The sequence below is a fragment of the Corvus kubaryi genome, unplaced genomic scaffold (genome assembly GCF_017639235.1).
Source record: "Corvus kubaryi isolate FWS band 111438036 unplaced genomic scaffold, C.kubaryi_AGA036_p1.0 37398, whole genome shotgun sequence".
NCBI classification, from domain to species: Eukaryota; Metazoa; Chordata; class Aves; order Passeriformes; family Corvidae; genus Corvus; species Corvus kubaryi.
The window spans coordinates 2236716-2259200 of NW_024581137.1; the positions used below are offsets into that span (position 1 = coordinate 2236716).

General features: G+C 41.6%; 1 protein-coding gene across 7 annotated transcripts in view; it reads left to right on the plus strand.

Moving 5' to 3' along the window:
* The window catches only part of PDE1C (phosphodiesterase 1C), a 333742-nt gene that overhangs the window by 160996 nt on the left and 150261 nt on the right, over window positions 1-22485 (plus strand). The window contains exon 1 of one of the 7 annotated variants that reach the window (XM_042044348.1): window positions 1601-1850. The exons of the other annotated variants lie outside the window; for them this stretch is intronic. The gene's annotated coding sequence lies outside the window, so the exon portion shown is untranslated. Of the gene's footprint in view, window positions 1-1600; window positions 1851-22485 lie in introns of those variants that run through there. 7 annotated transcript variants of the gene reach the window in all.

The following is a 22485-nucleotide window of genomic DNA, read 5'->3' on the forward strand; positions in this document are numbered from 1 at the left end:
TTTGAAAGGATTGGATAGAAGACCAGCATCCAGGAAAAGCTCATCTGTCATCTGTGAACTGAACTCCTTCCACTCTTCTTGTTTTCTCCTTGTAATTGGAGAAGGGTTGTTGCTAGGTAATCTCAGTGTTTGCTTGCAGAGAATGACCTACTGGGAGCCATGTAGTGCATAGATGTGTATGTGCTATTTTCACTCATCTGCTCTATAGAACTTGTCAGCTAAGTTTGGGGTTTTCTTCTCAAACCCTGAAATTTTAAAACTCTTAAGTGTTTCAAACAACAAAATAGTTTAAAATGTAAGTTTTCATATACGTACTGGACAAGATGAGGTTTTTTTTAACTTTCATGCATTTTGTGGGCAGAAATTATGAGCATGTTGAGGAGAGAAATAAACTTTTCTCTCAAGTTAGTTTTACAAAATTTGTATGTGACTCATTTTAGGGTTGCCTGAAGTGGCTGTGCTCAACATCCAATTCGTGTTCTGTTGTGCTACAGGTGTTTAAAAATTACCTTCTAAAGCCTGTCCAGCTTGTCTAGCACTGTAACAGCTGGACAAAGCACTGACACGGCTGGCTCAGGAAAAGGGCAAGGATGGGGAAGGGGTAACAGAAGTGGCTGCATGTATACAGTTTTCAGGCCACTCAATGAGCCTGTCGTGTACAGACAGACATGAAACATAGCAGTTTCAAGTTAATGCTCAGTGAGGTGAAATTTGGAGACACACCGTATCTCATTCTTCTTCAGAGTTTTACAGTTTAACTGTAGATAATATCCGTAGGCATAGTAAGAGTGGTTTATGGCATGAATATCTGTTATGAGAGTTTTATACATGTGGACATCTGCCACTGACTACCTTTGAAGAAAGATTTCTGGATAGATTCAGACATTGACATATAGAAGTTCTTGTTTCAGTTTGTGACAACTGGAGAATGGCAATTCTGGTGCAATGCAAAAACAATCTGTGTGAGTGAGGACTTCTTTTATACCAACAAATATAATTTATAATGAGTTGTAAAGGGAAATTTCATGTCTTATGTAACAAAATAGTTCTTATATGCTTAAGATCAATTAGGAGATAAAAGGTGATGCTTAGAATAGATATCAAAAGGGCCAACATTGCTTTGGTAATTAGAATACCTGTGAATTAATATCACAGATCCACACGACGTTTCTTTTCATATTTATAGGGAACTTCTTAGTGTTGCTATCTTGCATGTGACTTTTTGTCTTTTTAGATGCTTGAGCAAGCAACAACTAAACATGGAAACAACTATTTATATTGGAAATAGACCTTCTATACTGCAGAGATTAACTACTTTAAAAAAAGCTTTGTTTACTCTTCACTAAGAATTTTATTTGAAACAGAGTAATAATAAAAAGGCAGAGTTTGCATTTAAAAATTATCCTCTTCCCATCAACGGGCAGTGTTTAAGCTATTGCCTATAGCTGGTTGTCCCGTTCCGCTATTTAAAAGGAGTAGGGGGGGATTCTTTTGATAGATTTCTCGGGTGAAAAATAAAGTGCAAACGTGGCAATATTATATCTGATAACTATTTATTGATAGGAAAACGGTAAGTATTACTAAAGGGGAATAGAAAAAGGAGCGGAAAGGGAGAAAGAGAGAGAGAGGGAAAGAAACAGAAGACAGGGACAGCGTTCCCCCCTGAATTCTGAGCGCTTTGTCGGCGTCAGCTCAGCAGACGGAGCATGCGTGCTGCATAGCTCCCATGGCAGGCTGGGCGCGGTTTTTAAAGAGCAGCAGGCTGCATGTCCCTTCCGTCGGCGGAGAACAGACTGCTGTGGTTACAGGAGCGCTCCTGGGGCAGCTGCGCCTTTCATCGTCGGGGCGCGGTAGGTGCGAGCGGCGGTGGCTGCGGGTTGGGTGCCGCGGGGTTGTGCTCTGGGCTCGCTGCTGCGGGCAACACGGGGAACATGGCGGCGGCGGTCACGGCTGGATGCAAGCGGCGACGACAGGCTGGTCCTTACAAGCTGGCGCTATAGCAAGTTGGTGCGGTGGGCAGCGCAGGAAACACAGCGGAGGTAGCGATCACGGCTGGGTACAAGCGGCGGCGGCTGCGGCCGGCAAACACGGTGGAAGCGGCTGGCTGCGGCGGCGCTGCTCGCCCCGTGGGGGAGGCAGCGGAGCACGAGGTCGTCGCGGTGACGAGCTGGTTCACAGAAACGGCGAAGCAGGCACAGGCAGGAAAGCAGGACCACAGGGAAGAAAAAAACGAAGGAGGGGAGTGGGGCCGAGCTGGCCCTACAGGCGAGCCCCTGCTCTCTCCAAAAAAGCCAAAAGCAAATGGCTCGCGCTGTATTGCAGTTAACTGCTTTTGTGTGTTACGGCGCCTCCCCGAGCCCGATTTCCGAGCATCCAGGGTATGTGGATCACTGCCAAGTGAGGAGTCGCTCACAGCCCGATCGTGGAGGTCTTCTCTGCCCTGATTGGCTGCCAGGCAAAGCCTCCCCGGGACAGGGCTGCCAGCACATGTACAGCCTTTATAAGAATATAACATATGTTGAGGCATAGTTAAAAATCAGATTGGTGTCTCTCACTGATATACAGAAGTGCAAGGACAGATCAAAGCTATTGATGACATCATATCTGTAATTTTATATATCTCATGTGAAGTTTGCACAATGTAAGAATTCTAAATTATCTTAAAGGTCATTAATAAACATGTCTTTTAATCCTACAACTTCTGTTGAGATTTCAGTCTTCTACATTTAGTATCCTTAGTTATTAATAGCAGGGTAAGGGCAAGGCTACCTGAGTTTTGTGGGTTTGTCTATTTTTCTGTTTAAAAAACGGATTTTGGGCTAAATATATTTTAACAAAAAATGTCAGTTTGCTGGGGAAACTTAGCAAACAAACCATCCAAACCAAACAAGCATAAAACCTCAAAAGAAAAAAATTTAAGTCAAATGTTCTTTTGAGTTGATAGCCAAGATACTTCAGGTTGGAATCAGTTTTCAGTATTACTAGAGTTGCTCTTTGTTGTTTTTTGAACTTAACAGTGCCTGGGGGTCCCAATTAAAATCACGGATGTGCAGTGCCAAAACTGTGGCAATGTCTACCGATGTATACCATTCATTTCCTGATATTTTGACAACTTAGACTCTTCCCACAAAGCCAGCTTTCCAGTTTCCCTCCTCTTTCCTTTTACGGCATTATTAAAAATTCAGGCTTTTAAAAGCCTGTATGTCATAAATGTTGAACATACTTGTCCTAAGCAGAGCCTGCAAATGAACAAACTTTAAAAAGTTTTGTGTAGAAAACACTTAATTTCTGGAAATCCCCTTTACTTCTACCTTACTTCCTATATGAAGATAGAGACTTCTACAAGTCTTACTTGATAATCAATCCAGCTGTGATAAAGTTACAGTGCCTTCAATTCATTGCATTATCAAAAGGTCAATTGCTTAATGTACTTGAATTGGAATTTGCTGCAGGCATAGTTAGGAAGCAACTAATTCTGTGATGAATGGCAATTACAATTAAAAATTGAATAGACAGTGCTGGAAAGGTATTGGCATTTAATTTTTCCTTTAAGTGCAGAACTGTTTAATGAAAAAGCCCTCTAAGAGGCTAAAAATAATCGACCATACTTCGCATAGCATTTTCATATCCTTGCTATAAGTCTTTGCCAGTATCAGATTCACAGGACAAAAAGATCAGAGACTCCTCAAAGCTCATTCTTGAAAATATCAAACTTTGAGATTCTAAAATGAGTCTCGCATGAAATGACATTAAATAAGCTTCTTAATTTTTGATATTACTGCAACATACCTTCTTGTCTCTACTCACTCTCTTTAGGGATCATGTAAACAGAAAGCATAGTTGCAAGATGCATTGTAAAAGAAATAGTTTATTTTCAGAGTTTTCTTCACATAAATAAAATACATCATTTTGGGTGTGTGTCTTTGTAGAGTGGTCAGTTGAATAAGGTATAGAGCTGAGCCACATCATCTAGGTTTCACTGTTCTATCCTAAAAGCTGTTCTTGATTCATGGCAAGACCTTAAAAATAATATTAAGAGAACCCTAATATCTGTAACCTAAATATTTGGGCATATAAATGAACTTCCTTTAGTTATTAACTTTTATTGCTTTTAGCAATAGAGTACATACTGATGTGTGCACTGTGTATGAAGGCCCTACAGCTGAAAAACATAATGGTAGTACCTTTCACCTAGAAGTTTTAAAGAACACCATAAACCTCATGTGACTGAGCCCCAGTATTTATTTTATGGGACACTGGTGGTAGATCGTCATCGTGAAGTCAGAAAGACTGCTGTATGGAAGAGACACATGCCTTTATCTCATTCATGTTATGAGATAAGAGACTCAAGAATGCACAAGTCCTGGTTGGAAGAGGCAGTCAGCTATTCTAATTGTTAAGGACATGCTGTCAGACCAACTTTGTGGACTTTATAGGAACCACCATAAAAACAGAGAACAACTTATTTTTATGAACTGAAAGGCTCATACTGTCCACTCTGTGTGAATTCACATTGCAACTTTGAAAGCAGCTGAGTCCTGGACTTCCATGCAAAGGAGGCTCTGGTGTCATCTGGATGGTATTTCCTATAGTGTGCATTGGTCTGGCAGCATGTAAGAACTTGTAGCTCTTCTAGTCTGAGTTTCTCCTTCTTAGCAGAAATATAGTCTGTTTTATTTCTCTGCATTCTGCTCTTGACTTCTGGAGCATGGAATGTTGTCATCATTAGCAAAACCAAGACTAGCACAAAGGTACTGAAACAGATTGGTAGTAGCATCACCATTCATTTCACTCCTTCAAATTTTACCTGTCACATCCACCACAAGAAAAGCACGTCTTCAGCCTTAGAAACATTGCTGTAACTTTTTAGTCATCTAGTTTAACTTAATTTGTGTTTCATAACATGTATATATAGGCAAATTTCTCCTTTCTGGTATTGGTAAATCCTGAAGATTCGTAGTGTAACATATAGCTGCAGCTCAGAGTCCTTCTTATTGATAACTGCCAATGAAGAGTTTATGATTTGTTCAGATGTGGGTTATGTGAAATCATTCCTGAAGTGTATATGCATAACTCTTTGGAGGTAAATGTTTGTAGACAGTGATAAGTAGATTTGATATCATTATTGATTATGAGCTCACATGTCTTACTGGAACTAGCAAAATAATTGATTTGGTTTATCTGAAAGCCCCAGGACCTACAGTGGTGTGGTTATGAGAGAAATATCAGAGAAATACAAAGATTTTAGCACCTACTTGAGGGGGGGAAAAAAAAAAAGCAAAAAGCTTAAAACCTAAAGCAAAATGTTGAAATATAATTTGGAGTTCTAATGCTAAAAAGTGGCGGCTGGTATCATAAAACACACTCATGGTTTTTGAGACCAGAAAATTAGAAAACCTTCCAGACAGTTGGTGTCATTTGAATACTGGCCACGTAAGGGTGATTTTGGATGAAAAGGGCTTTAGGCATAGTTAAATGGAGGTCTCTGACTGCAGGTTTAAAAAAGTCTGTGTGTCAGAATGGGGCAAAGGGGAGGCTGTCTGCTCCCTTGCATGTCACGTTTCCATGGTAGGGTCTCTGAGTTGCTAGTTGATGTGACTGTTTTGTTTTAGATGTGTGCTAGAGGTTCAGCTTTCTTCATCAATGTCCCTTTACCTCTCCTGTGTCTCTCAACCTGCCTGGCTGGTGTTCTTGGTCTTCTCTGCACCTGTACAGAGAATTACATCCTCTCTGGAAAAAGGACAGAGTTTCTACCCTTCATCAACTTTGGCAGCATGTGCAGAGCAGTTCCTGAAGGGTGCATTGTGAGCTTAGTGTCTGCTTGTTCCACTTCAAGCTTACAGGAGTGAAGAGACCAGGTGTAACAACTACACCTCATTTTTGAGTTTGACACAGGTGACTGACAAATTCAAATTTCCATCTCCCACATACCCTGGCCAGCAGGTTTGGAGGTGAACAAAAAGGAAAGTATAGGTCAGAACAGCTACAAATGGTCCTCATGGTTTTTTTAAGAGCCCTGTGCAGAAAGAGTGCTATAGTAACTTTGGCTGTGATCATCCTTGTTGCTGCAGGCTGTTACGCAAAGAGTTTCTAGAATCTGCTGCTCTGGCTCAGCAGTGCTGATGTTGCTGCTTTAATTAGTGAAAACAAGGCAAACAAACAATAACTATGGCAGTAACAACAAAGAGAACCAGTAACCCCAGTCCCAGCCTTCTTGGCTGTCAGGCACTTTCCCCTTGGGTGCAGTTCTGGTCGCAGCCAGCAGGGGTGCTGGTGGCTCCCAGTGGGCAGGGCAGGTGCGATGGTTCCCCTGCGGCTGCAGGGGGCGCTCCGGAGTGAGCTCGGGGAGCACGTGGCAATGGTGGCATGGATGAGCTGGGAAGGGATGGAGGAAAGGCTTGCTTCACAAACCCCCAGGGGCAGCTGATCCCGGTGCCCCAGCAGGACCCTTGGGAACAGCAGGCTGGAACAGCAGGAACGAACACAAAATCCTGGGTGGTAGATGAGATATATCAAACTCCGGAGCTGCAGCAGAAACCCCGGGATGTCTCAGCAGGCAGGGGGTGTGGAGCTATAGTGTAGCGAAGACTCGGAGCAGTGGCAAAGGAACAGCGGGGGACAGGGCAGCAGCAGCCCGGCTCCCAGCAGGGCAGGGAAAGGCAGGGTTGGGATCCCGGGCTTTTCTGAGGCACCGAGCAGATGGTGAAAAGGTCCTTCTTTTAGTGAGGTAGAGTGTTAAATAGGGTCCCAGTGCAACAGCCACTCCAGCAAGCAAGCTCCGCTCATGGTAGAAGGAAGGCAGCAGAAGGCAGAAGCCCGCACTGGCAATGAATTCTCTCCACAACGACAGCAGCCTCTCTCCCCTCTGAACACCAGAAGAACAAGAGAGCTTGGGGCTCCACCCAACCTCCTTTTCCCAGTCCAGATCTCATGGTAGCTCTGCCCCACATGGGAAAACCGTAGGCAAAGAGTGTAGCCAGCTGGACTCCTCTCCCTGTGGCCAGGTCTTTTTGTCTCTCTTAAGTATCCAGTAATTATTGTTTCCTAGCAACATGTATGGGGAAGATTCTTTAAGAGAAAAACAAAAGGAGAACTCCTAAAACCACAACAAGCTGGATCTTGATTGCAGAGTGGCTAGAAGCTAAATAGGAAATAATTTTTCTTATGTCCATTTGGCAGATGTCATTTGCCGGGGCAACACCAAGAGAAAAAGGGTATGTCACTTGGCATTCCCATGCAGTCATGATTTTAGGTATTTAGTCCTGAGGTACAGCATCCAGCACAGTTCATATCTTGAAGAAGAAGAATCAGGAATGAAAAAATGAATGGTTATTATCCAAGGTTTATGAAGGTGTCTTGGTTTTGGAGACAAAACTTCAGGAGAAAACACTCCTGAATGAGTGTCTCCTCTGAAGGGAAAAAGGGCCTCCCCTTTTCCTTCACCAATAACACAAGTGGGTCACAGCTAGTGAAAGTGGAAAAAACTAACTGTTTATTAGCACACAAACAAAACAGGGTAGAACAGGATAAAAGTAAAACCTCAAAATAGAACAAATTCCCGGAGAGGGAACAGACACGTGGGCTTGGACCAGACGGGGCCACCCCGCGGGCCCTCCGGGGCCACCCGCAGTCTCCCCGGACCGGCGAGGAGGGAAGGGAGGCAGTGAGGCAAGGGGGAGGGAAGGGAAAAAGAACAAGAAAACCAACAGAACCTTTTCCCAGCTAGCGGAACACAAAAGAACCCAAAAAGCAGCGCAGCGCTCCTGGCGCGTTCCCTTCCGAGCCCCGCCGAAACCCCCAGAACCCCCTGAGCCGTTGGGCCAAGCCGTTCAACCTTCAACCGGCCTGCACCTGGGTCCCATGGCCCCGCCCCCTGGGTCCATCTTAAAGGCACAGTGTCCTTGGGCATTGAGCGGACGGTTAAGGAGTAAAGCGGCTTCGTAACATCACCCCAGGACAGATGGGCTGTTAGGAAACATCAAAACAAGTGTTCCATGTGAACTGAACCAGGTTTAAGTTGGCAGAAACCAACTGACAACCCATAATTTACACAGCTCCCTCACCCATGCATGCTTATAAGAATGTTAATTAAAATATTTGAAGGTAGCTGACGGAGCTGAGAGTGACTAGCTTCAGTCAGTCAAAAAGAAATCAGTGTATTGTTCCAGATCCTTTGCTTCTGTAAATCGACAATGTATCTCAGTAAACTTCAGTGGAGTTTACCTATTTTACATTGACTGAGAATTCAGTTGCAGATGTTTTACATTATACTAATCATGCATTAGGTACTGCCTTATTCCAGTTTTTTGATGGAAACAGGTTTTAAACTTTTGGTTTTGAGAGTGAAAAGCATCACAGATAAAACTGCCACTGTTGATTTCAATCACTGATTGCTAGGAAAAGGGAATGGATGCTATCAGGAATAGCTGCATACCACCAGGAGACTTGAAATATTGGAAGGAATTGTCTCTCCCAGAGGAGATTTTGTTTAGTGGCTGAACTCGTATGCTCTGACTAGACATATGATGAACTCTCCTGGCTGCATCTCTTAACTCATGAACCAAGCCAAGATCCGGGCCTGAGCACTGCCTTTTTTTCACCCAATAAATAATGATTCACATCTACTAGTTTTAATCAAGTAAATTGAAAAATTACTATTAATTGAGTCAAATGGTAACAGTTTGACTGATTTACACAGGCTATGGTGGTTAACTTTTGAATTCATAGTTGCCTGTGTAGCTGCTTAGCTCTTTTCTACCTTGTTCCATTAATTTCTTATTTTACTGTTGTGCTTTTATTCTAGTTATCCATTTCAGCTGGCAAATATTGAGTCATGGGGAGATATTTCTGATTTATTTCATGGATATAAAAAAGATGCTAGTGCAATAATCATCAGATATAATAAATATTTATCAAAGTAATATCACTATATGTTTTCAGCTAAGGTAAAGGCCAAGCATGCTTGCTGGCAGAAGTATTGCCTTTAAACCCCCTTAAAATATGTAATCATTAAAGTTCAGTGACCAAAAAATCTGATGAGAGACATAAAATAATGTCTACAAATAAAGAAAAGCATCAGTTCCAAAAATTTCTCTGCAGTTTCTTCTGCAAGGAAATATCTTCAGTCATGGATGTCAAAATTATTGTCTGTGCATGTGCCAATAGGTGGATAGTGTAAAATATGAATAGACATGGCATTGCAGAGCTGGCACAGAGCAGGAGTGTTGTGCTGAGCAGATGTCACTGGGAAGGTTAGGACCACAGCCTACTATTCTCTCCTTGACATCAATCTTTTGTGCCCAGAATCTTCCAGTCACACCTGAACACAGCTCATTCTTCTGAGAGATGGGTGTAAACACATGCAGCTTGGAAATCTAGCTGGGCATCAGTCGCGTTTGTTGAAGAGTAGACCTGCTGAACAGGTTGGTGAAAAGCTATTACTGTATCCCGCAGCTGTAGGGAGGAGAGGAGAGAAGATCCAGCAGGCAGGAATTGTGCAGCAAGATGGATTTATTTAATTATTTTACAAACTCTTTTATAGACTTTTTTCTTCATTGTCTAATTGGTCAAAGGATCAGCCACCCCTTGAGTTGATTGGCTAGAAATCCTAAACATCCATTGTCAAAATATTTTTCTACTGTACCATAAACAAAGCTCTGCAAGGTCGCAGGTGTTCATAGTCTATAGAATTCTGCTAATCTCAGTGAGAGAGAAAAGTATCTCACGGGCTTAGAAAGTAGCAAGAAAATTTCTTGCTAATTTTGTATCCACAAAAAGCTGCATTATTGTGATGGCCTTTTGTTGCCTGCCTAATTGCTTACCTAAAAGGTTGTCGTGTCAGTGCATCTTCAACTCCAGCCTCTAGTATTCTGCAAAGCACATGTGGTAGTTGGCTGTTGTTTGGGTAGCTTTACAAACAACAAACAATAGAAGTAGTTACAGTTGGGGAAAAAATTACAGCCGTACTTACAATAAACAGTATCACTGCAAATTTATTAGGTGCTTTCTAGTGTGGATTTTGCCCTAGAGACCCAAGAGGGAAAAGGCTGACCTAGGTTCAGATTAGTTGCAGGCTCACGTCACCTTAGGTACACAATTTTCCTTCCTTAATTTGATTCTATATCTTTCTCAGTTTTGCTTTCTGACAAGAATGCATGTTCATTAGCCATGCAGTGAGTTAACAATACAACTTAATATATATATGCTTACTGGAATTGTGAAAATAATGTCCCCTGGGAAAAGAAGATAATAGTTCTGAACATGGGCTTAGTCCTTCTGTATTCTGAATCATCATGCAAAGCAATATATGCTGTTGTTATGAACTTGTTTGTCTGTCTATATTGTATTAAGGAAAAAAAGGATATTTAAAAGCCTCTTAGTAATCTTAGCATATACTCTGCATTACACATTGAAATGTGTGTTGTAGTGGGATTTAATCTATGCTTTTTCCTCTTTTCTCAGCTTCTGGAATGTGATGTAGAAAAAGAGACAGATTTTTTTAAAAAAATTATTTGTAAATGGTACATTACAGTATGTCCTGCAAATTGACATGCATTTCTTTTGATGGGTTGTTTATACAATGTTTTATCAACACTATGTCATATTCTTCCATGCTTTATTCAGACTAAATTATTCTACACGAGTCTCTTAGGGTATTTTATTACAGTGAATGTTTCTCAAATTTATTTCTTATTATTTTCTCAGCAACAAATATGCTCTTGGACGATTCACTTCAGTTTATAACATCAAAAGATCAAAAATACATTTGCTGAGTTAAATTTGTTACATTTTATAAATCCTCCTTTCTCATAAAAGTAGTGTTATGATTACAGATCTGTTTCTCCACCTTTACAGGCTGTGTTGGTGTTGCTGTTGCTGACCTCTTTTTAATTGTCCATACCAAATAATTCACAGAGGCTGTGAAAGATTAAAGAGTTCCCACTGAATAAATGTTGTGCAGCTGTGGACATTTCATACTCAGAAGAGTCCTAAAGCTTGCTACTTAGACAAACAGTAGTCGGAAAGCAATCACTTCTACTTTTTTCCGACACCCAATTCTGGGAGGTACCAAATAAGCACTCTGATGCTGCTGGGATCAGCCTTTATGGTGCCATATGCCAGGCAATTATCCCAGTGTCATTAGGCAGAGAATTAGTGTTTCCCACATGTCCAGATCATACAATTAGTGTGCTTATGTGAAACGGAATTGCAACATAGTGAACGAGTCAGAGGCTAGGTGTACCTTGTCCACCCAACTTTCATTTTGCCAGGAAATAGCAGCTATGCTGATGGTGACTGCCACAACTAGAAGTGGAAGTTCCTCTCACTGTGTTGGTCTGTGTGTCCCAGACTCACAGAAAAATTTTGATTGAAAGGAGCATTTGTAAGCCATGTATTCCAAACTCATGGCCATATCTCCTACTCCCCCAGATCTGATGTCATCCACAAGCTCAGAAAGGATGACTGCATCTAATAATCCAAATCACTGATAATAATCTTGAATAGCATTACCACCAACACCACGCTCTTGGTGTCTTGGGTGTAGCCATGCCTATGCTGCATTCAGAATAGACTAATTTCTTCTACCTCTTGAGTGAATTTAGAGCCTGTTTTGGGAGAAGTATATCCTTGCAGCTGGACTTCATTAGTACCCAAATTTAAAGGCAGTACAGGTAGATCTGCTGTAGCATGAAAACAGACACAGAGGGAGTTAGGGTTTGATGCACAGGAACTAGAAAAACATAGTGGTTTCCTGAGACCGGCTGGTATTTTTCTGAGCAATACTCACTTTTTTTTCTCCTTCTGAGTTGCTTTTTTCCTTGTCTCCCTTTGAATACCACCTATCTTTATGGGGGAAGGGTCGAAGGGATCCTCCTTTAATACTGCTGTCAGTATTAGAGGAGAGGATTCCAATTTGTGGAAGTTGTAGCTGAACTGTAGCTGTACTCTGAGGTGCAGAAAGAGGAAAATGGAAACACTAGTGTGGGATGCAATCTCTGAAATACAATCTCTGTCAGTGGATCCTAAGTCTTGCCTCAGGGAATGTTCTACACTCAACCTCATGTTTGTGGAGTTTTCTACTTAAAAGGGGTTTCTGGCAGAAAAAAGCTGCTGAACACGTTTTGATCTTTGCTTGCCTCCATGTTCCAAGTGTGGTTATAGAAAAGTTCTCTGTGATTCACTTAAAAGTTGCAGCAAAATTTAGCTTGAGATGAAATAGAAATCTGAAGCCAGTAAGAAGTGTTTGGTAAACTATGAAGGAAAGGTAGGCCTTTCAGGTCTCCAACTAAAATCAGCAGGAAGAGAGAGAGGAATTCTTACAGAGAATGCTTTGAAGAGCTACAGAATCACAGAATGGGTAGGGCTGGAAAGGGCCACAGTGGGTCATCTGGTCCAACCTCCCTACTCAAGTGCATGGTTGTTCTAGAACACATTGCACAGCATTGCATCCAAACATCCAGTTCTTGAATATCTTCAGTGAGGAAGACTCCCCAACCTTTCTGGGCAATCTATTCCAGTGCACGGTCACCAGCACTCCTCATATGCAAGTGGAACTTCCTGTGCATCAGTTTCTGCCCATTGCCTTTTGTCCTATTGCTTGGCATCACCAAGAAGAGTTCCATTCTCTTGACACCTTTCCTTCAGATGCTTATATACATTAATGAGGTCCCCTCTCAGTCATCTCTTCTCAACTCTGAACAGGCCCAGCTCCCTCACCCTATTGTTGTAAGAGAGATGTTCCAGTCCCTTAATCATCTTTGTTGCCTGCCACTGGACCTGCGTCAGGATCTTCATATCTCTTGTACTGAGGAGTTTAGAACTGGACACAGCACTTGAGATGTGGCCTCACCAGGGCTGAGTAGAGGGGCAGGATCACCTCACTCGATCTGCTGGCAATGCTCTTCCTAATGCACCTCAAGATGCCATTGGCCTTCTTGGCCACAAGGGCACACTGCTGGTTCCTTGACAGGTTGTTTTCCACCAAGATCTACATTAAGTTTCTCCTCCTGCTCGTGTTTGTCCTCAGGAGGAACCTTCTATTTCTCACTGGTTATGCATCGTTATGGTCATTATGCCAAAGGTAGCTTTTGTGAATCTACCCCCAGCCCTCATGATATACAGTTACCACAGCTCTGTTATTGGACTGTCTGGGTTGCAGTAAGAGAAGGCACAGGCTCCTTCTTCCTTCAGTGGATCCCCTCTTTTTCAGGCCATGTTGATTTTTGCTTTTCTCTGAGCTGTTTGCCTCTTACTTAATGTTTAATAATGGAAGGCTGATGTGTAAAAAAGAGCAGTTGTATCAGTATTATTGTGTAAAACCCCGTTTATTTCCACGTTCCTGAGGAACATCTTAATTTCCTGTTACACTTTTGTTTCCTTTGCTCATTATAGTGTTTTATAGTCAGTTCTTGGAAACATGCACCCTGGGCACACCTATCACTTTTTGCATGGGAAAGGTGCTCAGACTAAGTCTTCTGGGGTTCTGAAGACATAATTTGTCAAGATGTTTCCATGAACATTTCTAACACCAAGTAACTACTGACCTTTCTGACCATCTCTTTCAATGATAGCTATCTGACACAGCAGCTTTTTAATAGGGCCAGTCCAAGTGTTCTCTCTGTGATGTTTGTAAGTACTACTTTTCTGAAAGTAGTGGTATTGTAGAAGTTGTTTGAGAGCTGGGATTTTTAGAGGCTTACTCAAACAAGTAAGCTCAGTGCTGTCAATAAATACAGCTGTCTGAGACAGCTTTGGGCTGTGGAGATAATACTACTATAACAACTGCAAACCAAAATGCAGATTTCCTAGAAACTGAAGCTTTTGTGTGTATTCCCGTAGGATTTTTTGAGAGGTTAGATGCAGCCTTGTAACAATGAAAGGCATTATTCCTCCACTTTACATTGTTTATTGTATCCATTTAGGTATTTCTAGTGAATGTTCGTTATTTTAATATCCTTCTTTCTGGTCTTCTAATTGCACCTTACTAGGAAAATAATACTCGTTAGTACTTGTTCACTTGTTGCAAGGATTGGACTCAATCTATCGTTATAGAATTAGTCCTCTACTTCAACATAGATGACAAACCAGTATTTCTCTCACCGTTAAACAAGCTTTTGAAGACTGGTCTTATAAAGCTGTGAGAGTGATTTTAAAACTGAAAGGAATGTAAATTATATAAACATTTCTCATCTGTCCTGTACATGAAAAAACAGCATGTGTTCATGCATGCTGCAAAAGTATTTTTGAATTTCTTGTTCCATCACCAAGACATTGTAATTATTATTTCTTTCTGAGCATAATAATATGACTAATTTAGCCTAAATAACATTTAAGTCTGAATTACAGGCTTTCATGTCTTTATTAAATGATTTGATCTTTATGTGCTACATGTACTGGGGAGACCACCAAATTTCACAAACTCTAACCTGACAAGTACAAAGCAGAAGTAAACCAAGTTTTGGTAAGTGAATATCACTTTCTAGTGAGACTATGTGATCTGTGACAAAGCTAGCTCCTTTTCACACTGTAGTGGTTTGGCCCAAAATACTCATTACTGTTTATCTTCTGTGAGATAAGAATTAGGAGAAACGCAAAGCAGGCACCAAACTTGAAAGAATATAAAGAAGTTTATTAACAGACCTAAAAGAGGAAAGAAAAAAAAATTTATACCACCTTCAGAACTCTCCTCCTCCCCCCACCTTCCTCCCTTCTCCCACTGACAATGGAAAAAGACAACCCTTGAGATGTTCAGTCTGTTTACCACTTCTATAATAACCTTGTTCAGTCCATTTAGAAAGAGAAGTCTCTTCTTGCTCGTGCTATGAAAACATTATCACAAAGAGACAGCCACCCACTTCCAAATATTGTTCAGTCCATTTAGGAAGAGGAGTCTCTGCTCGCATGTGAATCCCTTCCCCTGACTTGCAGCTTTTCCCACAACTGCTTTTGAGGGTCCACTCTTGAAGTTTTTGGGGTACAATTTTAAGGTTGAGCCGTTCAGAAACAAAAAACAGAGGCCCTTCTTCTTCCCTGGGAGCAAAGGGTCTTCCTCATCTTCATCGTTAGGACTATCTCTGGGAGCATCTCTAGGAACTGAGGTTTTCTCCTTTCCCGTTTGGAGCAAAAGTCCTCATCTGGTCCATCTCTCCCTGTCCAAACTTCTCATGAAATTACAGCTGCATCAGCATCTGCCTATCTCAGTGCAGGTGCTTTTGCTCACGAGTTGAACACTCCACCCCCCAGATCTTCATGAAATTACAACGGGATGCTCTGATGTATCATAGCTTCACAACAGACTTTCAGCTTCAAGCATCTCCTCTTTCTCTTCCCTCAGGTTTTCAGCTCTTCACAGCAATAAAAGGGTTAATCTCACCTCGGCCTTGCAGCTTTGCAGCTGGAATGTTGAATTTTTCTTATCGAAGTGGAAAGGGGGGAGAGCCAAGCCGCTCCGGCTGCCCACGGCAAGGCAGTGGGGGGGGGGTTCCATGGCTGGAACAGGTCCATCGGCTCCAGGATGGCCGTGGCCCGGCCCGGCCTGGCCCAAGCAGGGCCTGGCCGGGCCCGCTGGCCCCCACACGGGGCCTGCAGCCACCTGTGCCAGCGCTGGAAACGAGAGAGAGAGCTTGGAGGGGGAGTTTGCCTATTCTTAAGTGTGTATCACAGAGGCGGTCACAACTCTAAGTGGCTTAAAGAATTGTCCATATTCAGACTGGCCAGCTGATAGGTTCTATTTGCTCCCAGAGGAAGCTGTAAGCACCCCTTAGCAAGGACATCCCTTCCGGGACTATGCTTGCTAACCTATGACACACACTAATTCCATGTTCTCACTCTTACTTATTGAGTTCAGATTTCTCATCTGCTGCTGCTGACACCTTTGAAAACCTTTCTTTCTGGTTAAAGTTATGTGAATAATTAGGTTATTTTTTGTTTTGCTTTTTTAATTCTTTAGCTGAATAAAAATGTCTTTTGGGAAAATGAAATTTTCTTTCCCAGAAGGAAGCATTTGCTTTAGGACCTGTGTTGTTCTTCCAAAAACACAGTGGACTTTTCTTTTTAATGGGCATGAAAACTTTTTGCTTTAGAAATAACATATCTTTGACTTATGAGAAATTTTTGTTTATATTGTTACATGTTTAAAATTGACCTGAATTTCACATCAGTTTCCTTGATCTGGAGCAATGTTTAAATGAATTAATTATCTTTTCAAAGGGATTTCCCTGCTCTTCTGCTAATACTTAAGCCACACACGTCTTACAAAGCAACTAACAGGTTATAGGAGTCTTTTCACCCGTTTCACATACTCAGTGACTTTCTTTACAATGTCTCCATGCAGCTCCTCAGGAGCTACTCTGACCACTCTTGGTCCATTCTTTCTTTTTTTTTTTTTTTATAGCCATGAAGATGAAAAGCATGACAAATGTGGAAAATCTCCTCTTTCTCACCTATAGAATGAGGAGAGATGGGTGGCCACAGTACAAGGTTCCCCATACTGCGCCATTCCCAGAGGTGGGCTGATTTGGAGTTGGCAGGCCCTAGTGGAGAGGGCATTCAGCTCCACCCTGGACCAGATTGCACTTCACTACACCTAACTGTTCATTTGGTGATGTTCTCTAAGGAGAGGTCCTGACCTCTGGAGCCTGGGCTGCAGTTCTTGGGTCTGTTTGATTTAAAGGTGACTAAGGAGAGCATTCTCTAATGAAGTACCCAGTCCCTTTGGCAAACTAAGACCTGTTTCTGCAAGCTGTTATGAGGGAATTCCCACTGGAGTCATTACACCTGCTGCACCTGGGTTTGCTGTCATGCCCTAATATTTTGCCACATCGAGGCATGAAATTCTTCAAAGTGTTTTTTTCCTTTTAACATTTTTCTTTCCTTTTTTGAGCTTTCTTCTTGTTTTGTTACTAGGCATCCTTTCTAGCTAGATACATTTTAATGTAGTGGTACATTTAACTGAGAAAGCTAATTTATAGACCGTTCTAAAGTTATAGCAGTCTGTCATTTCAGCTTGGGTATCAATTTAGTGACCTCTTTCTTTTTTATTACCCAAGACATAATACAGCTTTTTCCATAATTTTAACCATAAAAATATTGGGAACTAAACAAAAACATATATTCCTTTCTCATCCTGTGTTAGGTCTCTAATATTTTCTCATCATTTATTAATTACATATTCCATTTTCTAATTTAATTACTTTGCTTTCTAATTTTCCATTACATGCTCCCATTTTCATATTTGTCCAAATAAATTATTATTATACATTATATTATACAGTGGTCTGTGAGAAAAATTCGTAATAATACCTTATGATCAGGAAAGGGACTCTCCGAAATTACATCATAATTTTTCCTTATTTGTTACTTCTCAGTGTCTCCCCTATCAAATCTATTCTGTATGTAAATTGAAAGATTTTCTGTAAATCAAACTATATTGTTTTGGCCTTGTACTGTCTGTCCTGCTATCCCCACAATAAGCTGGTGCAAAGACTTTGCTGTTGAGATTTCAGACAAACAAAAATACAAGATAGATTCTTGTTGGATGCTTTCTGTTTTCCTGTACCTCTGGGGATGAGTTACAGTTTTATAAATGAACACAAGGAAAAGGGATGGATGCATTAAAAGTCAGCAAACAATAACAGGCTTTGAAAAGTAAGTATGTTCTTATATTCATCCACATTCAAGTGAACACTTAGGCATAGATTAGTGAGATGCAAACCAAAAAATGAGTGTGACAACCATGGACTTTAACAACTTGCTGAATTACTGACTTTACTACCCCTATGTGTATCTGGATTTGAGCCACCTGCCTACAAATGAAGAGGAGCATCACAGCAAGATGTAGGTGATGCCAAACATAGGCACAGTTGGGAGCCTTGAACATGGGAGTTTGGAATATTTCAGGCCCTGTTTCTAAGCTGCTCTTTTTCCATTCAGAGCTCTGATCTTGAGCGGCCCTTCATCTGGTGGGGCTGCTCACAGGATGCCCAAAGCAGGTGGGATACAGCTGTGCCCACTGCAAGGGCCTGAGAGTCATGATGTTGGGCCAGATGAGGTTATTTGAAAAATGACCAGGTGCAGGTCATGTCTTTTTAACATTTGTCTGACTTTTGAGGGCATTTAGCCTACCCATGAAACCTTCATTGGAGTTGTTTCATGTGACTACACATCTTGCTCTTGTTCTGATGAAAGTACCACCCCAGTTCCATGATAGGTATGCTTAGTGACTGGTTATTCTGCCCTTCTCTACTTGATATAAGTACAACCTTGTCATAAGTATGTGGTTTTACGAAAACCAGAAAGATGGTCAGTATTGCTTCAATTTTGTTTTACCTACCACTTCTTAATGTAGTTAGCAAAAATGGCACATCCTGATGCTGGAAAATTCTCAAATATTTATACATTCTGATGGATGTGTGGAGACAGTAAGGGAAGAAATGAAGTGGTTGTACTGCTTCAAGTATTTCCCTTAAATTTTCAAGTAAAAGACATCTGAAGGCTAGGAGTAAAAGAGAAGATGAGTTAGCCTCAGTATGTTTAATTTGGTAAAGGTCTACTGTAGATATAAAAGGAAAAAAACACTATTGCCTGTATTTCTGGCTGAGTGGACTGAATTCCTGACACAAAAACCCTGTTGCCTCCTTATGGAGACATGGAAAGTTATCTCAGCTCTGCTACTCCCTTTGTGATTATCATTTGTAATATTACATTATTGAACGTTTAACGAAGTGTTTAAGGAATCTCTTCTTCAGGAAAGATTCGAAGCAGAATCATGATAATTCTGTTGAAGTCTGTTTCCTTAAATATCATGCTATAGAAAGGAACAGACTTTCTTTAGGAAGTTGAACAATGTGGGACAGCTCAGAGAGATGTTAACTGTACATGTGATGGAATGGGGACCAGTTCAGGGTGCCTGCTGAAGACTTGCCGTGGTCTGAGGGTGCTCCCCTGTATTTGAAGGAATCTGTAAATCCACAAAACCACATTTGGCTCCTCAGACTGTCTGTACCTCATGAGTAAGCAGAACAGTTTCTTCATTTAGGAGTGTGTTGTTGCTGCTGAACTGCCTACAAGAAGTGACAGTACTGACTTGCTGTTCACATTAATTTGTTTCACCAGGAGCTCTCTGGTTTCTATGAGTTTATTACTGGTGTAATAAACTCTCTGCTGCAGAACCATAAGTGGGAACTGCAGATTTGAAATTATATGCTTCTTGCAGGACTTCTGAAAGCTCTTCGGGAGCTGGGGCCAGATGGACAGCTGAATAATGATCCCAGGGGATGGCAGAATCTCTGTTTGATTGGTGTCAAAAAGTGTATCTCTACTCAACTTTCTTACGTGTTACCCTCCTGCTTTTTTTCTTTATAGCACAGATAAAGCTGAGGTAGGTTTAAGGTCATTGTATTTCATCTTATCCATGGTATATGAATAACATGACAAACACATTACTTTTGAGCTACAGCTTGCTGCATAATTCTAAAAATGTAAAGATATATTGAGTCTACACATGATTTTTTTTATGACATAACTAATGTTTATAACTTGACATTAATGTGTTATATCCCTTGACTGTATTAAAATTTTCAGAATTTTTTACAGCATAAGGGTTAATGTCTTGAGCAATAGTGTGTTTTTTGCAGACTAACAGAACTGATTTATTAAAATCAAGTAAGGTACTGATCTTACTGTATTTTTTTCATCTGTTTTAAGTTCAGTGAAGGAAAGAATACAAGGCTAGAGATAAATAACAGAGAGAATAACATCAGAAAAAAGAGAAACATAAGGAATGAAGAGGAATGAAGCTGAGAAGGTCTGCATGCAACATTCGGGGTTATCGTAAATATTTCCTCTCCTTTTTCCAGATCGCTGAATAGTTTAGGTTGAAAAAGATTCCTAAGAACAAGAAGACCAACTGTTAACCCAGCATTGCCAAGTTCACCACTAAACCACATGCCCAAGTGCCACATGTTTTTTGAACACTCCCGGAGTGGTCTTTCCATCACTTCCCTGGGCGGTCTTTCCATTACTTCCCTGTTCCAATGCCTGACCATGCTTTCAGTGAAGACGTTTTTCCTAATATACAATCGAAACCTCCCCTGGCTCAACTTGAGACCATTTCATCTCATCCTGTCACTTGTGAGAAGAGTGTGACCCCCATCTGGTTACAGCCTCCTTTCAGGTAGTTGCAGAAAGTGATAAGGTCCCCCCGTAGTCTCCATTGCTCCAGTCTGAATAACCCCCATCCTGTTAGCCGCTCTTCCTAAGAGTTGTGCTCCTGTCCCTTCATCCTGTTTTGTTGTCTTTCTCTGGGTTTGCTTGAGCACCTCAATGTCTTGTAGTGAGGGGCCCCAAAGTGAACACAGTACTCACTACAAAGTGAACACAACCTCATCAGTTTCAAATACAGGGGGATGATCATTTCCCATGTCCTGCTGGCTCCACTATTCCTGATAAAGGCCAGGATGCCATTGGTCTTCTTGGCCACATGGGCACACTGCTGGCTCACATTCAGACACCTGTCAACAAGCACCCCCGTGTCCTTTTTCTGCCAGGAAGCTTTCCAGCTACTGATCCCAAGCCTGTAGCATTGCATGAGGTTGTTGTAACCCAGGTGCAGGGACCTGGCACTTCACCTTGTTGAATATCCTACAACTGGCCTCAGTACATGGATCCAGCCTGTCCAGGCCTGTAGAGTCTTCTTACTCTCAAGTAGGTCAACACTCCCACCTAGCTTGGTGTTGTTTATCAACAATTGTCTATTTTTCCAAGACTTTTTGGCATTTATATACTATATATTTAGTATATAATATATACTATTAATACTATATACTTAGTATAATATATACATATATTATACTAAGTGTATTTCCTCCTGGCTGGCGAGGTCTGTACTTCTTCAGCTTCCCAGGACTGGACTTTTTTTGCATTTCACTTCTTTATCAGTGTTGAATTACTGCTTTTCTGAGCTCAACAGTGCTCTTTTCTGCTTTTCTGTATTTAGAACCCATCAAGCTTAAAAATAGATGTCTAGTCTCGAGTACAGATATTCTATGTGTTTGTGAGTTCTGTCCAGAACAACTTAATGTGGGGATATTGTATTGAGTCTGCATGGCCTGGTTTTTGGTAACGGGGGGCTGCAGGGGTGGCTGCTGGAAGCTTCATTCATGTCCAGTAGACCCAGTCCCTCAAGGCTCCAAAGATGGGTGGGCTGCTGGCCGAGGCTGGGCCAATTAGAAATGGTGGTAACGCTTCTGTGATAACAGATTTAAGAAGAAAGAAGAAGAAAAGTTGTTGGGCAGTTGTAATTTGGCCAGAGAAGAGGAGGGTGAGAATATGTGAGAGGAACAACTATGCAGACACCAAGGTCAGTGGAGAAAGGAGGGGGAGGAGGAGCTCCAGGCACTGGAGCTGAGATTCCTCTGCAGCCTGTGGTAAAGACCATGGTGAAGCAGCTGTACCCCCGCAACCCATGAAGGACCACAGAGATGCAGACCTGGTGTGGAGGAGACACATGCCAGAGCAAATGAATGCCTGAGAGGAGGCTGTGACCCTGTGGGAGAGCTGTGGACAGAGGAGCCCCCTCTGAAGTAGCCTGTCCTGGAGGCAGGAGTGGAGCAGAGGAACTATTCATCTCCCTGAGCAGTGGGTGAAACCACAGGTGATGAACTGGCCATAACCCCCATTCCTTGTCTCCTTGCACTGCTGGAAAAAGAGGTAAAGCTAGGAAGGACGGAAGGGTTGGGGGAAGGTGTTTTTAAGGTTTTATTTTATTTCTCATAATCCTGCTCTGATTTTATTAATAGTAAATCTAATTAATACCTCTAATTCAAGCCTGTTATGCCCATGGTAGTATTTGGTGAGTGATCTCTCCTGGTCCTTAACTCATGAACCCTTTGTTATATTTTCTCTCCTCTGTCCAGCTGTGGAGGTGAGTGAGTGACTGACTTTGGTGGGTGTCTGGAATCCAGCCAGGGTCAATCCACTACATAGAAAAAAAATGATACTGTGACCCTCTGTCATTGCAGGTTCTAATAAAATGTAATTTTATTAGGAGTATTGCTGGAAATGGGAGTTACCTTATTTTGTTAAATTCTCTGTCTTCACTGAAGTGTTTCTGCATTTAAAATACTCACCGAAAAGTAAAAAACAGCAATAAAAGTTTAAAACCATTATTTTGATCAGATAGATGGTTTAGCCTTGTGGTTGTCTAATAGAGTAGGATCTCTGTCTATGCAGCTGAACAGAGTCAAGGTCTTTGTGCTTGCAGGACCCAACATGGAGAAGAAAATCCACCACAGCAAACCAGCAGGGCATATCCACAGCTTCATGCTTGCTATTTATGATCAACATGACATGAATCAACTCTGAAACAGAAACTGCATAACTTAAAATAGTCCTGAGCCTATGGGCAGTTATCTGTGGGTGCATGTTGATGGTAGACTATACCATTATTTCTGGCTTGGCTGCATGCTAAACACCTGTATAGTTCCT